This window comes from Sceloporus undulatus, chromosome 1 (genome assembly GCF_019175285.1).
Source record: "Sceloporus undulatus isolate JIND9_A2432 ecotype Alabama chromosome 1, SceUnd_v1.1, whole genome shotgun sequence".
NCBI classification, from domain to species: domain Eukaryota; kingdom Metazoa; phylum Chordata; class Lepidosauria; order Squamata; family Phrynosomatidae; genus Sceloporus; species Sceloporus undulatus.
This window is the reverse complement of record NC_056522.1, coordinates 206417107-206438114: the sequence shown is the minus strand read 5'-3', so window position 1 is coordinate 206438114 and position 21008 is coordinate 206417107. Positions and strand designations below refer to the sequence as shown.

Below are 21008 nucleotides of genomic sequence, written 5' to 3'. Positions count from 1 at the left end.
CTGCTAACTGCCATGGGGTGCAACAGAAGAAACAAACTGAAGGCACACAACAAGAAGAATGAATGAAAGTAACAGTACCCTTATTTTTCTGTTTTTATATTTCAGCTATTTATTTTAGGGAAAAATTGTTCCTGATTAAGGACCATATTGCAAACTACACAAAACCTTATTTTCTTCTACACATTTTATTTTCCCGTTACCCAAAATGTGTCCAGCTGCACATCAGAAATGATGGCTGAATCAGAAACATTATCAAAGTGATTACAGTTATATTTCTGTATGATCTGTACTGACTGAGCAACTTTAGTCAGAGTGAGCATTACAGATCAAGAAGATTTACTTTTCAAGAATGCAGATCTGAAAGAAAGGCAAAATAAAGCTGAGAAAGAAACATCTTGCCTATAATGTTTTATAAATGGATTCTCATATTTAGGAAACTTTGTGCTGTGAATGTATAGATCAATAACTTTTAACCTTTGGTTCTCCAGATGTTTTGGACTTCAGTTCCCAGAAGCAATAGTCAGCATGCCCAATGGTTCAAAATTCTGGAAGCTGAAATCCAAAATACCTGGAGGGGCTGTGACTGAGATGTAGTAGTTTGAACATGATGTAGTTGTTTGCAAGTTGCACTACGACTGTGAAGACCAGAGTTCAAATCCCCACTCAGCCATGGAAACCCACTGGGTGACTTTGGGTGAGTCAGTCACACACTCTCAGCCCCAGAAAACTCTGTTATAGGGTAGCCCTAGGGTTGCCATAAGTCAGAAATCACTGGTTAATAATGGAAACTCAAACATTCTGAATAGTATCAAAATTATTAACACAATTAAACAACCCTTTTGATTCAAGAGGCTTTTCAAACTTCTTTAGAGCAGAACAGCAGATAAAGTGGACAGTACATCCCTCATCAGCCATTTTAAAATATCCAGTCTAGAGATACTTAAATGTAGACAGAAGAGGGAAGTCAGAAAGCAAGCAACTCATTATGGTTACTCATTTCCTGCATGAAAAATCTCTGAGCAGAAAAAGAGGAAGACTAAATGACACTGTAGGTTTAAAAGTGCCCCCCCCCATAAAGCTAATAAGACATAGCAAGGGGGGGGGGAAGCTGCCATTTTATTGCCCACTAGTTTTGCTCCCTGGCATAGGAGACAGCATTGAAGCAATTTAAAAGACAGACAATGGGGAAGAGAGGAAATAAAGACATTATACCTTATCAGATTTGATCATTTAAGTAATATAGGTGCAATAATGAAGGAAATTCCAACAGGGAAAGTGGATCTCCAACTGTCTGTCTTGTTAAAAAGAGAAATCCTGGACAACGAATGAGAAGCCGGGTGTCAGAGAAATAAAATACACCATAGGGAAAATACAGTAATTGTTACAGGAACACGGGCAGCTGTGGCGGCGGTGCACTGTCTGCATCCCGTCCTCCTCGGCGCCGCCGTGGTACCGCCTGCGGCAATCGGCGGCAGGACCGGGCTGGGGCCGGTTGTGCTGCCTTGGCGGGCTGGATCTGGCCCGCGGGCCGGGGGTTGCCAACCCCTACCCTACAGGAACTGAACAGACCAATTGAGGATAGGGGATCTTGGAGATGTCTTATTCACAAGGTGGCATGAATCAAAGTTGACTTGAGGGCAGTTAACAACAACATTCTTGTCTTGGCCTTTTGTGCAAATACTATGGTTGGATCACTAAAGTGCACATCTGAATCTAGTGTAACTTGGCTCACTTCGTGCCCTGCCTATTCTCTGCCCCGTTTTTGGTTCTTCTGGTGGCAGATCTTAGTCAGACCACTTCTATTGGCAAATTGCTCAGCAGCCAGATATCTGAGATAAACCAAGATAACGAGACATGCCAGAAAAAGGACATCTTGGCAAGCTAAAGAAATTTATTTCTAATCCTAACTACCACAAATGGCAAATCTTTGACCTGGGCCCCATAAAGACAGGCCAAAATAAAGCTGCTTTGGGTCACTTTGGAGGTATGCTGTTTAAATAACGTTTGTGTCCTAAGAGTCCAAAAGCCACACCAAAGCCAAAGGACTGGAGCACAGCTTTGGTGCATCATCCAGTCACTTAGGACATATGCCTCATTTAAACAGCATACCTCCAAAGTGACCCGAAGAAGCTTTATTTTGGCCTGTCTGTATGGGGCCTTAGGAAGACTGCACCATTAGCGATTTTAAATAAATGAAATAAAATACATTTATATGTATACATACATACAACCAGAGCTTGGAGAAGTTACTTTTTTAGACTACAACTCTCCAGCCAGCATAATTCTAGCTCTGTACTTCCTGAATTCACACATGATTTGACCAGCTGGCCTATAAGGTCTACTTTACCTCTCTGACTGTAAGAAATAGAAAGCTCAACAAGTCTACTGAGGTTTAATGAAGTGCAAAATTAGCTTTGGCTGGGTTGTTAAAGTCCAAGGCAGCACATGGAGAGTGCTAGCAAACAATATAACAACCTATTTACACGCACAATTAAAACTTTCACCAATAGTGATGGTGAGGGCATATACTTAACATCAGATTTTGTACTTTATTAGGGTCAAGAGGATTCTTAACTCTCTTGCAAAAGTGACTCTTGCTGCTACAGCAGGTGAAGCAAAACAGAATAACCAATTCCCCTGATGTGTTCTAGCTGTGATCTGGTATTGGGGGCATCAGTTACTACATCATGTGTGATGTGGGGCAAACACTATTGATTTAAAGGGAACAACAATGGCCTCAGGCCTTCACCTCAGTTACCCAGCGTCTCGGTTTTCTTTTCTCTCAGCATTAACGCACCACATACACAAGAACCAGCCAGTGTTCCAAATCTCCTAGATCAGGTCTTAAAAGACTCCAGCACTGTAATTTTCTAACAGCCAGAGCTTGTTTGGACTACAGCTCCCAGAATCTCCTAGCCAGCATGACTATTTGCAGCTTCCAACGCTAGCAGTCTATGGTATCAAGGGCAAGAGAATGGCTCCCTACTCTCTACAGTGAAATTCAGCACAAATCTATGTACACAGAGGGCATATCTTCAGATTTATCCTTTAACACTTTCTCCAAACATACAAGGTTTATTTACACAGTTACTCATAAGTAACAGTGTTGGAACATGATAGGGCCCTCTGTAACTCTAACCCAAATTTGGAGTAGGTGTCTTTTAGCTGCATTCCTTATTCAATGTCCCTATGAGGTGGAGCTACTTTCTGTTCCTTTTTATAAGTACTGTAGCACTTTTTCTGTTATGTTTTCTGGTGTTCAGAGTTTCAGAAAAGGGGCTGTATAGAAATTCAATTAATCAAACTAACTAAAAAAAAAGCCAAATAAACCATAGCTTGCTATTAGATTAGCCAGAAACAAATTGTGAACAGTACGTGCATGTACAGAACTGTAGGCACAGCAATACCCACATATACACAATGTCACTGCATAGGGCAAAATATAGCCTTTTTAAAAAGGTTTTTAAAAGACCAACACTTTAGTAACAGTGCTGCAGTTCTGCTCTTTGCAGAAAAGTAGAATTTTCCACAGTTTGAAAAAAGTCAGAAGAATTACAGGCTGTGATTGTGTCACACAGATACTCGTTAAAAAGGTCAGTGAACAAAAAGTGCTAGTTCCACGGTGGATGCAAGTAGGCCTGTTATGTCTCTCAGGAGTACTTGAAATACACATTCTATGGAACACATACACACATTATACACTGAACTCTGGGACACAGTCTCCCCTCTGCAGAGGCACCATTAAATTCAGATGTCGGGGCTTGAGATTAAGATCATATAGGCCAGGCTACATGTGTCCAGATGATACAGGCACAGTTGAAAGCAGCAGGGGAGCATGGGCTACTGTAATGGCATTCAAGGCTTCAGCTGCCCACCACTTCCACGTGAATCATAAGAGAAGGAGAAAACCAGTAGATCAGCCAGTACTTTTCAGAATAGGGGGCGAGGATGCTGGAGCACCAAAGAGGGGGAGAGGAGTGCTAAGGCACTTAAAACACTTGGATGGCTTGCATGGTCCTGAATTATCTTAAGCAAACTTACCCCAAGCTCTGCTGATTTCCACAAAACTTATTTCCTAGGTGTTTTACTTCTTAGAGCCTCAGGCTCTAGAATTAAATTTGTTGTTGTTTTTAACTGCTCTCGAGTCAATCACGACTCATGGCAACCCCATGGATGAGGCATCTCCAAGACCCCCTTGTCCTCCACTGCTCTGCTTGGGTCCTGCAGATTCAGGCCTGTGATCTCCCTGATTAAGTCCATCCATCTCGCATGTGGTCTTCCTGTTTTTTTCTGTTACTTTCCATGTTCCCTAGAATTAGAGTCTTTTCCAGCGAATCATGCCTTCTCATGATGTGGCCAACATATAACAACTTCAGTTTTGTCATCTTGTTTTCCAGGGAGAGTTCAGACTATCTGTTCAGGGACCCATTTGTTGATCTTTTTACCCATCTACAATATCCTCAGCACTCTTTTCCAGCACCACATCTCAAATGAGTTGATTATCTTCCTATCAGCTTTCTGATATATAACTACATACAGTACTTTACTGTTTTACTGTGATTGTGTACAAAAAGAAAATATAATATATGAGAAACTGTACACCTACATGTGGAATCCCATTTGGATGGAGAAGTGCAGAAGAAAAGCAGCTGTGAGAGAAAGGGTCAAATTCTCCCACCCTTATCTACTACCTCCATGCTGAGATCCGACTCCTCCTGGCACTGCTCTGCAGAGGAGAACCAAGGAGCTGGGCTACAGAGCTAGAAAACAATGTTTTGGCCAAAAACTCAGAAGGAAAAGTATGCAGAGCAGAAAGAGCACTGCACTCACTCTTTAGGCCAGCTGTTTCCAGAAGAAAACCTCTGCAATCTGTCCCAGTTTTTCTATTCAATATTAGTACTTTTTAAAAGACATGGCATAGTAACTATTCGTTGAATAACTACACATTTTATAAATTAACAATTTACCTAAACTTACAAGATTATTATTTTTTTGTTAAATGTTTAAATGAGAAGTATCAACTCACTGATGAATCTGCTTCCAACAGTTAAGGGAAGCTTTAATACAAAATTATGTCCTCAGCTGAACCTGTAGCACCCACAGTCTATTGGTTCAAGGAAAATTATGCAAGCTTCAGAAATGACTTTTTCCCTAAATTGGGATTCAGAAGTCAGCCAATATTTGGGAATAATCAGCACTGAAAAAGCACATGAAGCTATATTTAAAACACAGACACACAAAAAACTCACAAGCTTCCTTAAGGAAAGAGATATTCTTCTGTGGGGTTTTTACTGTCTACTTTAATTCTGATTATATTCTCAGTGCCGTCACTCATATGGCCTAAATGGCATTACTAACACACAAGAGGGAGATATCTTGCAGAGCTAGGAAAGCTCCAGGCTTTTCAGAAGTATTGTACAAATATCTTTAACTGGGGGTGGGGACCCTAAGGAATCAGGAGACAACCCCTCCCCCCCAGCAAGATCAGGATGAAACTGCTCATGTGAACTGTTGTGTGTAGGATGAGAGAAGTAAGATGGAGCAGAGAGGCTGGAAAAGAAGGAAGAGACCCAAATAGAGAAAAAGAGAAGGAATAATCCTTTTGTCTGCTGCTGTCATTTCCTGGTTTGCACTGACAAGCTATTGCAAAATGTCCTCAAGGAGTTGAGAGCTGCTGCTGGAAATCAAGGGGCAGGTCAAAATTTTAAGCTGTTATTGGGCACAGTGCCTAATTTCTCTCCAGTCTCCTAAAAGGTAGCAGCAAAGAACATACTTTCTCCTCTTTTCAACATTATTGACTGTGAATGATTTTTAAAACCTATCCGTAAAACTGCAAAATTTCAAAGCAAAAGAAATATGCAGTCCATCCCTACACTGCTTACTGGAAGGGGCTATGGTTGAAATAGAGTGCTTCCTAGTCTATCTGATGTGCGAGACAAGCAATTCTCTCTCCTCACCCCGGTAGGGTTGCCATAATTGTCCACTAAAACCTGGGACAAAATGTGGAACAAAATCTAGACCAAACTGTAGGACAACTGCAGGACAAAACTCAGCCCAAAATGTAGGACATTGAAGAAAATGGAGGACCTTAAATGTCCTCCATTTTGGGCTGAGTTTTGTCCTGCAGTTGTCCTACAGTTTGGTCTAGATTTGTCCTACATTTTGTCCCGGGTTTTAGTGGACAATTATGGCAACCCTACGGCCCCCCAGGTGCCAGGGATTGCCTATACAGGTAACTGATTCTTTCTTTCCTCGAAACTCTTCATCCAATGGTTCAGCGCCTGGCATTGGTCCAGGGATTACCACCTCCAGTTGCACTGGTTTACAACAACCTTGCAGGATAATTCACACACAGATTCTGAATGGCTTACAGCATCCCACAGTGTTCTCCAAAGGAATTATTACCCCCCAAACATGGGGGAAATCCTTTTTTGGATGAAACTTTCCAGAAACTCAAAGCCAGCCCAGCATCCTAGCTTGCTCCAAAGAATCTCCATTTGTCTGACCCAGATACTTGGGCCAACTGGAGACTTCCTAGTTTTGATTTCTGCATGTCTCGATGGGAGGGCAGAAGGGTTTAGGTTTGTGGGCAAGAGGCTCATGTAGGCAAGAGCTGCAGCAGCTAAGGAAAGCTGAAAGCAAAGGAAGGATTTGGTTATTTGGTAGGGGGAGGTGCACCTTATGATAATGATCAAAAGACACTAATTACAAATGAAAGAAGTGGCAAGAAAATATGGGAGGGGTATAAATGGAAGACAATGCCATAAATTTTATTAAGAGGCCAAAGTGATTGCACAATAAAAGCCTGATCAAATCCTAAGTTTTGCCTCGATCTCCCTGTGAGTTTACATCAATGTGTGAAGCAGTGAGATGGTTTAGAATTGGTTCCCTCTATTTTTTTTTAAGGTGAGACTCAACAGTCAGCCATTTGAAAGAACACTGGCTTGGTGTCTTGCAAAATAAGTAGAAATGCTTTAATAGAGATGCAATTTAACTGTTTTCCTGTGAAGCTTCAGTACCTTCTAAAACCACAAGTGCAGAAGGCAAAGGCCTCTGTCTCCTTGTCAAAGTTGAAGATGTAATACTGAGTGTCAGCTAATTTGCTTTTGTTGGATTCTGAAGCTATGCAATGTTGCCAGTATGGATAAATATTTTGTCTCTGTTAGAAGAGTTGGGGGGGATCTTTTTTTGCCTCTCTTACTTTCTCTTTATTAAGTTTCAGTCACTGATATACAGAAAGCTAAATTTCCAGAGATCTTGGAAAAACTTCTTTCTTGCCAAAGTAAAACTGGAATCCCAGTTCCTTGTAAGTCTTATGCCCATACATCTGTGCAAGGTTTATGCATTCCATTTCAGGTCCTACTGTGTCTGGATGATACCCAAAATGAGATCAAAACCCCATGTCCTTTTCTGTTTTACATACATTTCAAGATTAAGAGAACGGCTGTTTGTCAACAACATTTGGTGGGTGGTGGGGAAGGGAAACCTTGCAAAACTTAGATTGGTACTTAAGATTATGTAGCAAAGAAAGATTTTTCTAGCTAGCAACCAACAGAGAAGGTAACTATGGACTGTAAGTAATAAATATGCATGAGAGTCAAAGCTTGTGCCAAGGGTTTAAAATATTTTTGTTCCATTGTCTAATACATAGTATACAGAAGATTCCACTTGAAAGGATACAGCACAGAGTTTTGTATGTCTACCAACATTTGCAATCCTCCTACTGATTTCCTTGGGTGGGGTAGGAAAAGAATTAAGAGATATACAGTCATGTAGAAAACCAAAAGGAGCTGACATCTGGCTCAAAGTAGACTGGTGGGCTCCTAAAAGCAATGTAACAAATTGCAGTTATGTTTGCTGAGACATCAGCAGTAAATTGCTTTGCAGACTTTGCTCACAGTCAAAAACATGTAACTATGGTATTTTTAAACCTAATGGCTTGAGTCCTAATCTAGCAAGAGCAAAGAGATGGGTGGTGGAATCAGCATGTTGGTTTCTGGAATGCCTCAGCAAGAAAGAAGTTGTGAGTAGTGTGGAAAATAATCCCTGTTGGCAAACATTGAAAAAACTGTTTATGTTTGGCTTGGAGAAGAGAAGACTGAAAAGAGGTTATACCAGCTTGCTACAAGTGCAAAAAAAAAAAAGAGATGTCACAAAATAGGAGACAAAAGCATATTTTCAACTACTTTAGGGCAGTGATCCGCAAATTGCGCCCTTTAAGAGATTTTGGACTTCAGCTCCCAGAAGCCTCAGCCATGTTGGCCAATAGTCTGGGATTATGGGAGCTGAAGTCCAAAATCCCTTAAAGAGTACAGTTTAGGGACCACTGCTCTAAGGGCAGGACTAGAAGAGTAACTTTTGTTTGAACAACAGAAAATAGTAAGAGCAAATGGGCAAAAGAACCACTTCTCTAGATGGGTGGTAGAACAAGTCATCTGATGCTCATGCTTTAGCTCTGGATTTCCAAGCAGGACATTGGATGGCTGACAACGCCCCTTCCAACTCAATGGAGTCTTCCTCTCCATCCAATAGTCCACCTGAAGCAAAGATGCGTAAGGGCAACAGCAGGTTATGTACCCCTCGAGCAAACATATCACCAGAGCTCACTGACAGAGAAAACTAAATATCTCACTGAACTACAAATCCCAGAATTCCACAGCACTGAGCCATGGAGATTAAAGTAGTGTCAGACTGGATTATTTCAGTAGTGTGGGTGCAGCCATCCTGTGAGAGACTATTTGGAGAAAGCAAGCCCTTCTCTCACACACATATATATAATCACCACCACCACCACCCACTACTATTTTATACCAATATAAAACCAATTATACTTTTAAAAAGCAAGCTTAAAGCTAAACTTATGTTTGAAAAAAATGGTGCCACCAATACTACTACACTTGGAAGGATCAATTAGGAATAATCAAAACAGAAGCTTGAAGCATTTCAAAGCTAACAGTAAACTAGTCAGTTTTAAAATTTCAACAGATAACACAACAGTACCTGCTAGCTCCTATTCCCAAATTAGCATTCCTTTGGCTAGTCCTATAGAAGACTTAGGATACACTACCCTACAACCACAGTTTACTGGAATCGTGGCTAAAATTAAGGAATGGATACATCAGATAATACAAAAAACAAAACAAAACAAAACAAAAAAATCCTGGCTCATGACCACTGAAATTAGGAGTTCCAGTCTGTATCACTTCCACGTGTGTGTCAGCCAAACTCTGTGCTGCTCTACTTCTTCACCTGCACCTTATAAAACTATATATTTGTGTATATACTTACATATACTGTATATGTTGATGCTTTGAGGAAAGAACTATGTCTGAATAGTCATTACATTATTCAATTGATACTTGAATTTGTAGATTGACAAAAGACAAATTCCTGAAGCATCTCTGGAGTTATTCAAACAGTGAATTCACATGAATTTCGAATGCAGCTGATTCAGTTTTTTTGTGGGGAATAAAACTCTGCATGTCTTGAATGTGTTTTGGAATACATCTGCATCACTAACTCCATCTTTATTCGGGTGCGGACATGTGAGAGCAACAGAACTCAAAGGTGTGCATAGATGCAGTTCCGATTTTAAAAAGTGATGTGAATAACAAATTGGGAATGCATGAGTGAGATTATTTACATAGTCGCACTGCAAAATAAAATGTGTAGGTAACCTGAGTGGGTTCTTGATTAGCTATGTAGTTTCCCCATTAATCATAGTTCTCCATTCACTCCAACCTATTTCCAACCTAACATATCCCCAACATAATAAGCCAGTAAATAATTCCATAAGAAAATTTATTTTACTCACTTCAGACTGCACACAAATAGACCAAAACAGCATAACCAAACATACCCCTTCCCTAACACAACACATTCACTAGCCCCATCTCACAGTGAGATTTTAATAGAAAAAAAGATTTAAAAGAACTTGAATTCAGATGGATAGAACAGGGAGAGTATTGGGGAAAGGCAGTGAAACAGGGTGGCCAAATCGACAGGGAGAAATGCTCATAGTTCAGAGGGCATTCAATGGTATGCTGCAAAAACAGAATTTTAGAAGGTGCAACCTAATAGAAATACGTTAGTTGTGGTGGTGTTATTCAAGTGAACTCCTCCTGGAGTATTCTAGTCCTGAATTCACCCCAAATTCATCTCTTACCTGTTCTGCTCTTGCAGCAAACGATGGGCACACTACATTCCCAAGTGGCCCCTGTTCATTGCTCAGTGCCACTGCTGAGGTCAGAACAAGGCACCCAACCACACTTTCATGCTAGGCACCTTGTTCTGACCTCAGAGCAACTCATGCCACAGGTGCTAGGCAGCTTGCAGGGATCACAAGTGAACAAGCAGCTGCCATGGTCACTGGTAACAGAGATGAAAGCTCACAGCAAAAGGTGCATTATTTAAATGTGGGTTAGCGGGAATAGATATGGCATAGTGTAATGGTGTGAGTTTTAGTCTATGACACCGGAGACCAGGGTTTGAATCCCAACTCATGAAAATCCACTTCTTAAGTGACCTTGGACAAGTCACACTCTCTCAGCCTCAGGGGAAAGCAATGGGAAACCTTGTTAAGAAAACCCCATGATAGTTTCGCTTTAGGGTCGCCATAAGTCAGAAATGACTTGAAAGTACACAACAACAACAACAACAACAACAACAAGCAGGAAACTCTGAATTGGGTGCAGGTGTCATGAAGACAGTCCAGCCTTGATTCAGGGTTTTGGACCTGGGTCACGTAACCATGGGGAATTGGGGGATAAATCCCCATGTAGATAAGCCCTTAGTCCAACATTCAAACCTCTATAACATAGTGACTCAACTCTCAAATCACAACATTATGCAAGAACAAGGTGACCAGATGTCCTCCTTTTCTGGTACATTTACTACATTCAACCTTCTGTCCAAGAGGAATTTCAAAATGTCCTGAGCATACCTTAGAAGCATGAATTTACAGTTATGACACCTAGTCACCCTGTGCAGGAATACTTTAACTACAGTACAATTAATAAAAACTGAATGGAACTCTAGTGTGGGACTCAACTGAAACTAAACAGAGACTGAATTGCCTCACTTTACTGCTGAATTAAAATCCCTTAGGAAGCTCTAGTAGCCTGACACCAGAGGCTTAACCTGAGGACAACCCTTTCTTATCACACTACATAGGTTAATCAGCTTGCCTAGAGCTAGGAGGCTTGTCTTATCCAAAACCATACACCTCACTAGCAGCACTTTCTGCATTTCATTTTCCTCTGAATTCACTTTCAAAAGAATCCAGCTTCACGACGTGGATTGCATAAAATTGGTACTGTATTACATTTGTTAATTTCTTTTACGTTCGACAGAACTATTTGTTGTTTTTGCTTAAATAAGAATCTAAGTGATCATCAAGATACTTGGTTGGACAGCCACAGAATTCAAAGTTAGGGAAACACCTTTTACAACATGCATTTCTTCCTTTGAAAAGCTCAAGCAGATAAATAAAAATTAAATTAAAAAGAACCATGAGTAGAAACAAGTGGTCAGGTGTGCCATTAGGTCTGCAGCTAGACGAAGTCCCAAGGTAGAGATAGCAGACCCTCACAAAAATATCACTCAACTCTGATTTTTTGCTCTTCATGTAGAGTCCTATAAACAGTAAGAGATCTTTTTGATTAGGCAAAAGACAACTTTAGTCCAGCATTCACTCACCTAGTGGCTAGTGTGGGAGCCAGCATACTGTAGTGGTTTGGGCTTGGGACTATGACCCTGGAGACTGGGGTTTGATTTCCCCACTTGGCCATGGAAACTCACGGGGTGATCCTGGGTGAGCCATTCATTCTCAGCTCCAGACAACCCCATCAGAGGTTTGGTTTAGGGTCACCATATGTCAGAAACTACTTGAAGACAGGCAACAACAAGTGGCTGATGTGATACCTCCAAAAAAAGTTATCCAAACAAGGCTTGAAGACCACCACTCTTTATTGTTGTTGCTGCCCACCAGCTAGGATTCATATGCTCTCAGGTCTAATTGCTGGCTACACACCTCTTCACTTAATGAATTCACTTTAAAATCCACTTAGGTGAGCAACTTTTGCCACATCTACTGCAAATGCTGTGCATGGCTCCAATGCAGAAGTAGTGGAATGCATTCAAATGACAGTGAGGTACAGTATATCAGAAGGAGAGGGAAATTTAGAATAATAGAATCATAGAGTTGGAAGAGGGCCATCCAGTTCAGCCCCCTGCCATGCAGGAACACACAATCAAAGCACCCAAATGGATAGCCATCCAGTTTCTGTTTAAAGACCTTCAAAGAAGAATACTCCACCACACTCCAAGGCAGTATATTCCACTGTTGAACAGCTCTTACTGTCAGGAAGTTCTTCCTAATGTTGAGCTAGAATCCCTTTTCCTGTAGTTTGAATCCATTGCTCCATGTCCTGTTTTCTGAAGCAGTAGAAAACAAGCTTGCTCCAGCCAAAATATGACACTCCTTCAAATATTTAAACACGGCTATCATATCACCTCTTAACTGTCTCTTCCCCAGGTTAAACATACCCAGCTCCCTAAGTCTCTACTCATAGGGCATGGTTGCACTCCTTTGCACACACTCCAGTTTCTCAACATCCTTTTTGAATTGTGGTGCCCAGAACTGGACACAGTATTCCAGGTGAGGCCTGACCAAAGCAGAATATAGTGGCACTAGGGCTTCCCTCGGCACTATACTTCTATTGATACAGCTCTAGAATCTCACTGGCTTTTTTAGCTGCTGCATCATACTGTTGACTCACATTCAACTTGCAATCTATTAGGACTCCTAGATCCCTTTCACATGTAGTCTTGATAAGACAGGATGACCACAGTTCTCTTCAAAGAGGAGAAGGCAGGTAGGCTTAGTACCAGTTTGAAATAGGCATATGGCAGTGGTAGCTGGTAGGTCCCATGTCGGTGGGGCAATGAATTCAGTCCAAGTTTTGGATAGCTTTAAGGGAAAAGTCCAAGGTACTGAACTGGCTTTGAGGAGACGGTTCAGCATTTTCGACATCTCCTGTAAATCTGAACTAAAACCTGCAATGAATTCATTGCCCCATGACATGGGACCCACCAGCCACAACTGGCACATGATGTAGAACTCCCTGACAAATTGTTGTGCATTGGTCCAGTTTTTGGATTTGCTGCATTTAGGCCAGTATGAAAAGCAAAACCAATATGTTATTAGTAAGTAGGAAATACCATGGCCAAAGACCTCCTCCCCACACCAGTAGCATAGATAATATTTTTCCCATTTTATATCACAAGAATCATTCCATCAAAGTTGGTTAGGCTGAGAAACTGCAACTGTTCACTATCCAGGCCTGAGCAAACCAAGCTGAGGCACAAACTATTCCACAACAGCTCTCAAAGCTTTAGTTTAGATAGTACCACATGAAGGATGAGAGCAAATCTACCAGAGGTACAATCAGCCCTCTCATTCTGCATCCACAGATTCAACCACCCACAGCTTGAAAATATATGGTACATATATAAAGAAAACAGTTCCAAAAAGCAAGCCTTGATTTTGCCATTTTATATAAGGTGCAACATTTTATTATGCCATTGTATACAACTGACCTTGAAGATCCAAGGACTTTGGTATCTACGGGGGGTCCTGGAACCATACCCCAGCAGATACCAAAGGCCACTGTATTTCAAAAATCTTCCTCTTTCCAGTATTGCTAAGCCAGCCCACAAAAGGCACACTTAACACTAACATCCAACCATGGGATATTGTCATATTTTTGCTATCCGCTGCAATTTGACTTCCTTATTGAATATTCTTTTATTTATTACATTTATATCTCACCTTCCTCTCAAAAAAGGTCACTTAAACCTAAAAGCAAGTTTATTTTTCAAATAAAATAAAAATAAAATTGCAAGATAAAGATAAGAAAAAATAAATTACTCTTCTGAATCAGTTTCTCTTTCCTTTCTGTTTAGTTTGGAATATTTCTTCAGCATTTCAGGAAATGTCCATCTTTTCCATGTTCACTGAATTATGTGTATTTTCTAGATACCCTCTTATTTTAATCTGCAACATTAATTACCCAATCACACCTTTCCCCCCAAGAATGCTTTTTTTAAATAGACAGTGCCATTTTTGTACAAACCCCTTCTTGTTTTTTCCTCTTTGCTTCTGTCACAATACTCTTAACTCCCCCACTTCCTCTTAGTTAACTTCTCAGTTTTTCTCATCAAGTAACATCATTCATTTGTATAACACACTGTTCATGAGTTTCCTTGGCTCTGTATGACTTTTGAATGTTCAAATGAAGTATTCAAAAACATTTTCCATTCAGTTTTGTACATCATATAAAACCCAAAGTGGAATTAGTACAGGCTGAGTCTCTCTTATCTGCAATTCCAGAATCCAAAATATTCTAAAATCTAAAATTGTCCACATGGGATGCTGAAGACTTTGTTTTCTAATGGTTTAATGTACACAAACTGTTTCATGCACAAAATTATTAAAATGTGTATAAAATTACCTTCACACTATGTGATAAGGTGTATTGGTGTTGTTGTAAACTGCCCTTGAGCCAACTTCAACTCAGAGAGACCCTGTGCATGAGACATCTCCAAGCCCCTTGTCCTCAGTCACTCTGCTCAAGTCATGCAGGCTTGAGTCTATTCATTTGGTGTGTGGTCTGCCTCTTTCAATTGCCTTCTGTCTTTTCTAGCATTACAGTATTGTCTTTTCTAATCAGTCATGCCTTCTCATGATGTGGCCAAAGTACAACAGCTTCAGTTTAGTCACCTTCGCGTCCAGGGAGAGTACAAGAATTTCATGTTTAGACTTAGGTCCCACACTCCAAAATCTGGGGGGGGGGGAATCTGAAACCCAAAAACACTTTTGGTCCCAAGCATTTCAGATAAGGAAGGTTCAACCTGTAATCAGTAACCAAGAGGAAAACATGCAGACAAGGAACTAGATGTTCAATCGCTTTACATCAATGAAAAATCTAGGCTCCTACATCCTCACACCCTCTTGTGGTTCTTTTAGGGTTTAGTCTGTGGAATAGCAGATGCTACAATGAATGGCTTTCCTTCTACACAAGGCTTGGTACCTTTCCAGATCTATCTATGCATACACTGGGATTGTCTCTATGGTTTCTTAACTGACAGTCCCAATGAACAACTTCCCTCCAGATCTTTGTCTACCCATTTACTTCCCTGCCAGTATTGCACAGCCCTTCCCAAGGTCAACCCAAAACATTCTGATGCCTGATGTAAATTTTAAAAAATGCCCTCCCCCTCCCATTCCATACACAGAAGCTGAATGGACTAGAAACTAGATCTTCCCTTCAACACAGGCAACGGGAGAGCATCCTTCACCATACCTGAGGGCACAGACCAGTTTAGAAGACAGAGGGTGCCACCACTTCATGGTGCCACAACTGAGGGACTGGTACCACAGCTGGTGTTCTACCACCACAGCATCTGCTACCCGAGGCAGTTGCTTCACTCTACCTAAAGGCGGCAGCCATGATCCCTCCTGTGCCTCTCAAGTTAGATGACGTTTTGCCACAGTCTTGTGCTGGCTTCAGCACATAAGCTAACTTCCTTTCACTAGCTTTAGCTTCCTTGTCTCTTGTCCAGACTCCTTCATCTTTTTGCTTCCTTCCCCAATATCACACAGTCCCTGATTCTATGTGGTTTCTTCTGAGCTAACTCAATCATTATTCAACTTTTGTCTGAACACCTTGTCTACTCTGCTCTTGATTCCTCTACTAATCTTTATCCAGGTTCCCTTTTCCCTGTTGCTTGCACACTTGCTAAGGAACAGCTCCTTTGCTTCCCTAACTCTTGTGGGAAAGCTGCTCTTGTTACTAAAAACTAGGTGAGGTTTTAATCCCAGCCCAATGTCCTCTTCTCTCCCAGAGGTCAAGTTCAGTTTTACACACTTTGTTCCGTGAGCACTAAGGGGGGATATGTGATGACCATACCACAATACTAACTCATGCAGCCAGTCTCACAGACTTCGCCACTACAAATATTGTGCAAAACAGATGTTTTGTGTTCTTCCATCATGAAATTAGAATTTTGTAGATCTAAGAGTAGTTCCTTGAATCTACCTATGTTGAGAATTCATATAATCTTTCCATGGGGAGGGGTTTGAAACTTTTCATTGCAGCAGGAAATGCTAGGTATAGATTTTATTACATATGTCAAAATTCAAATTGTATTTTTTCTCCTCTGTGTTGGTGACCGTATGAAATCAAGAGGTTGGGGAATGAGGAGGGAGAAAAACACCAGCCAAGCCTTAATGTCAAGAATAAGCATGTTCTAAAACAAACATTCTGAAAACCAAATATTTGTACATTACATGCCAGTGGGACAAGAAAGACAGATGGTCAAACTATATGATAAATTAAATGTGTATTATGCAGCTACATATGTGACTTTTTTTAACTCTTCAGTAAGACATGGGTTCAGCTTGGATCTGGGATTTAAACCTTCCTCCACCCTGGATCCCACATTTGTTTTTTTACAACCGCCCCTGGCACGACTTAGAAAAAATTGCATTGGTGCCAATGCCTCCTTCCTTTAACCTCTAGGCAGTGGGAGGGCAGAGTATTACAATTAAGAGCCAACACAGTATAATGGTATGAGAGCTGGACAAGGGCACCAGGACACCAGGGTTTGAATCTCCACTCAGCCATGGAAACCTACAGAGTGACCTTGGGCAAGTCAAATGCTCTCAGCCTCAGAGGAAGGCAATGGTAAACCTCCTCTGAATAAATCTTGCCAAGAAAACCCTTGGCTTACTCTAGAATTCTATAAAAAAGATCACATATTGCTGCATGCTCCACATTTTAAAGTTATGCCATCTGATCCAATTCCAAGAAGCACTTTAATGTGCTGCAGACATTTTGATTCACTGAGCTGTATTCATGTTCTTCGTCTTGGTTTATTTATCTGTATTCAAGTTCTATCCTTTCTTTGAGCAGGTCACAGGCAGCATACATGATTCTCCCTCCTCTTCCCCATTTTGTACATCCATTAACCTTTTTAGAGGATTTGAACTGGGCCTCCTTAGTCCTTGTTTAAAACTCTAACCACTACAATAAACTGGGTTCAGGAAAGCATCTATAGGCCTGGATTTCAGGACAAATGTGAATGAATGGTTCACAAAAAACATAGTCCAAATAGCCATAAAACTGGTTCCCTGACTCTCTCATTGCTCTTTAAACTAGTTTTCCATGAAACAGACTATCACATCAAAGGCCACATGGCAAAACATAATTGAAACTGTTGAGTTTTTCAAAAACAGTTTGTAATATAGCAGGGAAATGGGGTTTAAGGCTCTGTTCTTAAAGGGGAAGGGGTGAGGAATCCAGATCCCCCTTATGCAACACTAAGCAGCTCTTGGAATCCTGGATCCATTTTATTTTCTTTACTTTTCAAAGTAACTATTCTTTTAGCAAAAGAAGGCTCAAATTGAAAGACAACAAAAAAGAAGAAAGGCAATATTCATCATCTTATATTACAGGCTGAGTCTCTCTTATCTGAAATGCTTGGGGCCAGAAGTGTTTTGGATTTGACTTTTTCAGATTTTAGAATACTTGAATATACTGTATATATTCGTCTATAAGTTGACCACGTCTATAAGTCGAGGTCAACTTTTGGGGCAAAAAAATATGGATTTTTATATGACTCGTGGATATGTAGAGGTTGGACTTAAAGGGGCAGCCCATCAAGGGAGAGATTCCAGGGGGAACGTGCACCCTTGCAAGCCTGTCCCTGCCTGGGCTTTTTCTGTGGAGGAAGCCCAGCCAGGGAGAGACTCCAGGGCGAACACTTGCCCTTGGAAGCCTGTCCCTAACTTGGCTTTCCCTGTGGAGGAAGCCCAGCGAGGGAAAGACTCCAGGGCGAGTGCTCGCCCTTGGAAACCTGTCCCTGCCTGGGCTTTCCTCGCGGAGGAAGCCCAGCCTGGGAGAGGTTTGCGGGGCAATCGCTCGCCTTTCCCAGGCTCTCCCCAATTGGGCTGCCCCTTGTGGAGGCAGCTCCACTGAGGAGAGGCTTGGTTGAAGGACCTATTGCCCTGTGCATAAATCTGCCCAGGATTTTGGAGGCTATTTTGGGGCAAAAATTTCTCAACTTATAGTCAAATATATATGGTACATGAAATATCTTGGCAATGGGGCCTAGACATCTAGAAGTCCTAGTCCTAGACACCTAGAAGTCTAAACAAGAAATTCATTTATGTTTTGTATACACCTCATACACAGAGTTTGAAGATAATTTTATACATAATATTTTTAACAATTCTGTACATGAAACAATGTTAATAATAAAATAATAATAAAATGTTTATTTATAGCCCGCCTTTCTGTAGATCAAGGTGGGTTACAACAATAACAGTTACAGAGTAAAAACACAATACACAGTAACAGCAATTATATATTAAAATCACAATAGCAATATCCAACTAGCATAAGATGTTTGCAACAAAGATAATAACGGTGAGGGGGAGGAAGGAGGCTACAAAGGGAGAAAGTTAGGGGAAAGCTGTTTGGAATAGGAAGGTTTTTAATTCCTTCCTAAACCGCTCAAGGGAGGTGGCCGAGCGGAGCTCACTGGGAAGCGCGCTCCAGAGCAAAGGAGCCGAGATGGAATAGGCTCTACGCGATGTTGTGGCGTATTTAGAATCTGGGACTGTCAACAAGTGCTTCCCAGCCGATCTGAGTGTGCGGGGCGGATTATATGGGGAGAGGCGGTTCTCCAAGTACCCTGGGCCCAAGCCATTTAGGGCTTTATAGGTGATAATGAACACCTTGTATTGCGCTCGGAAGCTATATTATATATACATATATACATATATATTATATGTGTATATTAAACCATCAGAAAGCATAGATGTTATTACCTCAGCCATCCATGTGAACAATTCTGAATTTTGGAGTACAGTGGTTTCTTCCCTTACGTGGGGGATCTGATCCCCCCCCCCCGTGTAAGGGGAATTCCACATATTGAGCCCCATTAAAAATAATGGGGCTTGTGCCTGTGGCACGCGCGCCGAGACTTCTCCCAGTGCGGCTTTCAGCGTATGCTGAAAGCTGCGTACATTGTGCCCACGTATGATGCGGGCACACTGCATTTTGAATTTTTAAATTCTGGATAAGGGAGACTAAACCTATACAACACAAGATGGCAGGGACTAACAAACCACACACACACTTATACACATAAAAAGCCTCATATGCAGCCCAATCCCATGGATTATGGTTAGTGGTGATTTTGCTAATTACTATAAAGTTCAATTTAAAAATATATTTTTAACTTTTTCTCTCTACTTCAGACATAAGATATGCTACAGACAAAAGCAATATTTTCATCATGAAATACTGAAATCCTCATCTTTTTACAGGAGAGTAGGATGACTCAGAGAGCCAGTGTGGTACAGTGGTGTGAGTGTTGGACAAGGACTCTGGGAGACAAGGGTTCATATCCCAGTTCTGCCATGACAACTCATTGGATGCTTTTCAGCCCCTCTAAAGAAATCTTGCCAGGAAAAAACCCACACATAACAGGTTTATCTTAGAGTTGCCATAAGTTGGAAATGGCTCGAAGGCATCCAACAATAAGGAATCAACTAACCAAGTAACTTGCCAACTAACCGACCCATCAACCAGCCAACCTGCTGTTTAGTTCTTCCCTGTGCACAGTGTGGTGTGTTGATTTATTCTCACATGAACATAGAAGACTTATAGTGCTCCATCAAAAAATTAATGAGACAAACCATTCTAACCCCAAATTGTGACAAACCTAAAAGTACATGACACATATCTTTGGTAAAAAAACACAAAAGGAGTTGCTACAAAAGCACAAACCTGTGATGTCTTCAACAGCAGCAGCCAGCCCTGTCACTTCTGAAATTCAGTTCAGCTTTTTACTTGTTTCCTGTGAGAGCAGCATAGGACACCACACTTCCGCACAGCACCTTGTTTAAATAAAAAATGTTTAATGTACTTTTTTTCTCATGAAGAATATTCATACTTCTCTCTCTTTCCCTCCCTCCCTCTCTGTGCATCATGCCACCAGCTACATTTTGTCTGTTCAGCACCTTGGAGTCCATCAAAATTAAATAGTTAACACAATGAGACATAACTAGGAGTGTATAGGAATGCCTCTTTGGTCAGTTCAGGGCCATACTAAAGCCTTTTTTGGGGGGGAGCGTGTTAATGTTTTGAAATCTGTTGATGACACACTGCTGACTCATGTAAACCATGCTGTCGCTTTGGCCAGCACTAAGCCACAAAGACAGGACCACACAAATGTGAAACACACACACACACCACCTCCCTCCTATTAACTCCCTCATAGCTCCAAAGCCTTCCTGCAGGAGACCCTTTTTCTTGATTTGTTTTCACATGGGAATCCAGCTACTGCACCACTGTACTTTGGATCAGGCAATACCTATCTACTGTGGTCTGAAGTACAGGAAATTTTGAAAGACACCAGTGCAAAAGGAAGAACCAGCAGAGTTTTCAAAACAGGGTTATTTCTTCCACAAGAAAGATAAGCACAATGCCTTATGGTGCACAAATGATAAAACCAACCCTGGCCACTTAGAAAGAAGACTACAGAGACAAAGCCTTTATTAAAACCTTATTGTAATATTTATTGGAGATATACTGCTGCAATGCAACACCAAATCTGTGTTTTTCCAGCCCTCCATCATTCCCCAATGCTGATGCTGCTAAAAGAAAATCTGCTAGACAGAGGGCTAGGAAGAAAGGGAGGGCTGGCTGGGCATAAAAAGATCTTGTAAAAAGGAGTTTCTTTGCCAGAGCTTTGTTATTAGAGGCATGCCTGTATCAATGATCAAGATACTTTTCTGCCTAAGGCAGAGCAGTAAAAGCCAGTCACACAAGTCAAAATGCATTGTATTCAAAGCTAGCCAAGTTATTCTGGTACATGAGACAATCAGTCCCATAAACACCTCTTCCCATTCTTGACAGTAAATACAATAATAACCA

General features: G+C 41.1%; 1 protein-coding gene across 4 annotated transcripts in view; it reads right to left on the bottom strand.

The window, feature by feature from the left end:
* The window catches only part of WIPF1 (WAS/WASL interacting protein family member 1), a 73704-nt gene that overhangs the window by 24508 nt on the left and 28188 nt on the right, over nt 1-21008 (bottom strand). For all 4 annotated transcript variants that reach the window (XM_042472940.1, XM_042472932.1, XM_042472959.1 and 1 more), the window contains one exon: nt 19860-19969. The gene's annotated coding sequence lies outside the window, so the exon portion shown is untranslated. The remainder of the gene's footprint in view (nt 1-19859; nt 19970-21008) is intronic.